The following is a 5,462-nucleotide window of genomic DNA, read 5'->3' as shown; positions in this document are numbered from 1 at the left end:
ATCTGGTTGGCGGCTGGTCACGAGTAGTGTCCCCCAGGGCTCGGTTTTGGGGCCACTCCTCTTTAATATCTTTATTGATGATCTAGATGAGGGGGTCGAATGCACCCTTAGTAAGTTTGTAGATGACACCAAGTTGGGTGGGAGTGTTGATCTGCTTGAGGGTAGGGAGGCTCTGCAGAGAGACCTGGACAGGCTGGAGCGATGGGCTAAGGCCAACTGGAGGAGTTTCAATAAGGCCACATGCCGGGTGCTGCCCTTGAGCCACAACAACCCCCAGCAGCGCTACAGGCTTGGGGAGCAGTGGCTGGAGAGCTGCCAGTCAGAGAGGGACCTGGGGGTGTTGATTGACAGCCGGCTGAACATGAGCCAGCAGTGTGCCCAGGTGGCCAAGAAGGCCAATGGTATCCTGGCTTGTGTCAGAAATAATGTGGCCAGCAGGGACAGGGAAGTGATCTTACCCCTGTACTCAGCACTGGTGAGGCGGCACCTCGATTACTGTGTTCAGTTTTGGGCCCCTCACTACAAAAAGGACATTGAATCACTTGAGCGTGTCCAAAGAAGGGCAACGGAGCTGGTGAAGGGTCTGGAGCACATGTCGTACGAGGAGCGGCTGAGGGAACTGGAGCTGTTTAGTCTGGAGAAGAGGAGGCTGAGGGGAGACCTCATCACCCTCTACAACTCCCTGAAAGGAGGTTGCAGAGAACTGGGGATGAGTCTCTTTAACCAAGTAATAAGCGATAGGACAAGAGGGAATGGCTTCAAGTTGCACCAGGCAAAGTTTAGACTAGATATTAGGAAGCATTTCTTTACAGAACGGGTTGTTAGGCTTTGGAATGGGTTGCCCAGGGAGGTGGTGGAGTCCCCATCCCTGGAGGTGTTTAAGAGTAAGTTTGGCTTAGCGCTTAGGGATATGGTGTAGATGGGAACTGTCAGTGTTAGGTCAATGGTTGGACTGGATGATCTTCAAGATCTTTTGCAACCTAGACAATTCTGTGATTCTGTGATTACTGGAAAGTCTCTCCTGAACACTTCTCTTTCACTCCCCATGCTTTCTTAAGCTCACATCATCTCGCAAACATGCACTGTGTTGTTACATTTCTCACTCCTCTTCACTTTTCTGATCCACAACATTTTCATGGCATTTTTCAGTTCTTCATTTCAGAGGGTATAGATTAAGGGATTGAGCGTAGGCGTAATGATGGCGTAGAACACAGAGACCATCTTGTCTGCTGAGAAGGTGGTGGAAGGGTGCATATAGATGAAAACGCATGGCCCAAAGAACAGAATTACAACAGCGATGTGGGAACTTCATGTATAGAGTGCTTGGAGACGCCCTTTGGCAGAGCGTGTCCTCAAAGAAACCACGATAACAGCATAGGACACAACAAGAACAACAGAACAGCTCAGGGAAATCCCACCACTATTGGCAGCCACGATGACACCAGTGATGTAGATGTCAGTGCAGGCCAGCTTTGGTGAAGGGTGAACATCACAGAAGTAGTGGTCAATCTCATTGGGCCCACAAAACGGTAGCCAAATGGCCAGCAAGGTCTGCCCCACTGAGTGTACAAAGACCACCACCCAAGAAGCTGCCACCAGCCAGCCACAGACATGTTGTTCACAATATTTGTGTAATGAAGTGGCTTGCATGTAGCGACGCAACGCTCATAGGCCATCACTGTGAGAAGGAAGATCTCAGTGCACCTGAAGAAATGACCTGCAAACAGTTGAGCTATGCAGCCCACAAAAGAGATGGTCTTCTTCTCAACAGGAAGGTCATAAATGAGTTTGGGAGCTGTGACAGTAGATTAACTGATGTCTACAGAAGACTAGTAGCTCAGGAAGAAGTACATGGCAGAGTTCAGCTGTTCACTTGTCTTTGTCATAGTGATGATAAGCAGGTTTCCAAGAATGGTGGTGGCATAGAAGATTAAGAAAAATGAGAAGCCCATTTCTGCTACTGTCTTGTCTTGTGTTAGTCCATGGAGGATGAACTCAGTCACATTGTTTTTATTCTCCATAGGCACCACATAGTCAGGACCTGAAGCACAGAAAAGACACCAGCTATGGCATAAGACATGGGAAATTATCAGCACACACACATACAGACCACTGGTATGTTAAGTATTAGACATATTTCCTTTGCTGTCTTTTGGGGACAGTTTCCATTTAAAGTTAGTGTTTCCCTCAAGGAGTAACAGGTGATATCCAAATCAGAACATATTATGGAGGTATGCAATAACAAGCTCAAATTATTTATTTGAGGAGGGTGGTAGAAATAATACCCTCCAGAATCCTAGTTCTCACATTTGCCTCTTTTAAAAAAGAAGACTAATTACCAGATCCCCTCACAACCCACTTTTACCCTTTGATTTGGAAATATACTTTGATTTGGAAATAAAAGTTGACCAAAAGAGACAGTGCATCTATAATTCACTAATACAACACTTTGATCATGGCCCGAGGAAGATCGTTGCCTAAGCAGTGACTGTACTTTCCTTTTCAGTCCTCTAAAGGATTGCAGCAGAACTACTTCTTCTCGCTCTGACTGTGATACACCTGAATAAGTTCAGTCACAGAAAGAGCTGGCTGGTGTTTTCTTGGACTGTCTTTCTTACAGTACATGAATGAACTAATCTGGAGGTAATTTGCATTAATGGTGCATTAACAGGGGTTTGTATACCTCACCCAGGTCCTGGAACACCTCATAAATACACCTGTAGTGACACTGGGGTCATGAATGTACTGCTGGTGACCCTCCTTTATTCACAAACACCCATGAATTGACCTCTGCAGGATTCCCATGTACACAAGTATCACTAGTGCTCCATGTATACATGAAGATAGAGGTGGCAAATGTGTAATAATCTTGCCTGTGATATCAGCAAGCCCTTTGGGGTTTGAATTCTATTTGACAATCACAGGACACTCGGTTCTTTCTCCTGAGCTCTCTGCCTCACCTCCTGGCTACTCCCCAACTAGGGCAGCAGAGGAAAGGCTCCTTAATGTCTCCATCCCTATCTCCATGCCCCTCCATGGGCAGAATGAAGGCACTATGAGAAAGACCAAAGTGTATGTGTCGTGACCGTTGTTGCCTGATATGTCCAGCTCAGACAACGTAAGACTGATCACGTAGGAAGTGCTGCCATCAGCTCCCGAGTCCTCTCTGTAACACTGACAACATCCTTTTGACAGATCTTTCTGGAAACAGCATATAACTGGGGAAAAAAACAAACAAACAAACAAACAAACAAAAACAACAGATAAGACACCAACTAAAGCAAAGGTTGAAAAACCTGTAATTGAGTTTTTTCTATTTCATCAAATGGACCTCACAGAAGTCACTCACCAGAAATACCTATTTTCAAAGGTAGAATTTCAGTCATGCTAGAACAATATCAGAAAACTTATGCAGTTCATATTTGCCAGTATCCAAGAGTTCTCATGCTATTCCTCCTCTGATGACCTCCTCTAACCACTTCAGGTGGTTTCATCAGAACGTCTCAGCTGCAAGTTGCTGCTTGGATGTTGTGAGAGCATATCTCCACCAATTCTGAAACCTACAGTGGCTGAAAAGAACAGCCTGGCTCTCTACCTGCATTTCCCATTCTTCAAAGAACTACTTCCAAGAACATCTACAAGAACAATTATCTTTCAGAAGATGAGGAAATTGTAGCAGAAATATTTAAACTGAATCATGCTGCAGAAGCACAAGACTATCAGGAGTAATGAGATCCCAGAGGCATAAAACATTTTGTCAGAAATCATCAGTGGACAAGGAGCTAAAAATTGTACTTGGGATAGTTATTAGGGCAGTCTCTGGAGAGTGATGTTGGAGTGTGGTCATCTAGACTGTTAGATTGCACATGGGTTTGCTTGCTTGCTTGTTTGTTTGCTGTCTGGCTTTTTATTTACTATTGGACATGTATTTCTTCTGGAAGCATTTCTGGTTCAAATAAACACCACACCTGTCCATTTCCAAGATTTGTATTCACCTTAATTTGCAATCAAATATTCTTGGAGTAAAGATGTCTCTTACAGAGGACATTTATATAAATTCTGCCTTCGGTCCTAAGCTAATATTTCTCATATGCATTCTTATTTCTTATTAACTTGTTCTTATGATTGTATGCTTTATAGACTGTTACCCCTTAGACATAAGCTGTACAAATTTGGAACAAGAAGTTAAACAGGAAATTACTTCAAAAATTTAGAGAGGTTTGTAGTTAGTCCTCACTGCTTACCAGGTATTTTTACTGAGGTAATGCAAAACACAGAAGCAACTCTTTAGCCCAAGTATTAAGTTCTTATAAGAATTCTTACCAAAGTGTAAAGGAGCATAATGTTTTCAGTGACACCTTCTATAAGCTATGGTCAAATATTTGCCCAGCAGCACCCAGAAATGAGACATCCAGAAAAAAAACTTGGTGTTGCCCCCCCCAAGCATTTAAAAAAAAAAAATAATAATCTATTTTTAATATATATATATAGAGGTATAGTTTTGTGCATATATATTATATATAGTTATATAGCCCTAGCTTGGGCTGGGAACACCTTGTAACCTTCAATCCTACATAAGTGACATTAACATGTAACACAGCTGCAGGTGTTTATAGGGAATGTAAGTGGAGAAATAAAAGAGCTTCAGTTACTTTTGGATGCAACCAAGCAGGGCTTCTCCTTCCTCACTCAGCTGATTTGGTGGTTTTTCTGCAGGCAACGTAGGGGCTAGGGTCTCTTGTCTCATTGTGCTCCTCAGATGGAGACCCCAGGCTGCTATAGCTTCTCACCCAGTGACAGCTTTGACTGGCACCGAACAGGTTTGGTTTTTCATCCTCATGTTTCTTCTCTTCCCTCCTGCAATAGTAGGGGTACCATCTGTTCCTATGGCAAACGCCTTCTTCCCTTGTGTGTGTGTGTAAATGTGCTCTGTCAGGATAGGAGTTGTCTTGCATACTGGAATAGTCTCTAAGCAATTCTTTCATTTTTCCATTGATAAATGAAATTGCACATCCAAATGCCTTCTTTGGTGACTCCTTCATTTCCTACAGTCAGAAAGGTGTCTTTCATTAGATCTATGATTCTGTATTAGTCTAAACATTAAAATAAAAATCTTGAGTCAGAGCTGAAGGATAGAGGGGATGGTTGGAAGGATGGCATCAGTGATAGGTGAAGTAGATAGAATTATAGAACTGTTTGGGTTGGAAGAAACCTTTGAAGATCATCTAGTCCAAACCCCCCTGCCACAGGCAGAGACATCTTTCACTAGATCAGGTTTCTCAAAGTCCCGTCCAACCTGGCCTTAAACACTGCAGAAAGGATTTGTTTCACTGGCAGGAGAAGGGGAGAAGTTTCCCTCCTCTTACCTGCATCAGCAAATTACCCAACTAGCACCTAATATCAGATTTTTAACTGCTAACTCATGGATTCAAGATACCACAATGTGGTTCTCATAAAAAGGC

General features: G+C 43.3%; 1 pseudogene; it reads right to left on the bottom strand.

The window, feature by feature from the left end:
- Positions 1–1,059: 1,059 nt before the first annotated feature.
- LOC141919155 (olfactory receptor 4S2-like) lies at positions 1,060–2,021 on the bottom strand (annotated as a pseudogene).
- Between the last annotated feature and the right edge of the window lie 3,441 nt (positions 2,022–5,462).

Source organism: Strix aluco, unplaced genomic scaffold, assembly GCF_031877795.1.
Source record: "Strix aluco isolate bStrAlu1 unplaced genomic scaffold, bStrAlu1.hap1 H_2, whole genome shotgun sequence".
Lineage (NCBI taxonomy): Eukaryota > Metazoa > Chordata > Aves > Strigiformes > Strigidae > Strix > Strix aluco.
Note: the sequence above shows the minus strand (reverse complement) of the source record. Positions and strands in the feature narration are given on the sequence as shown.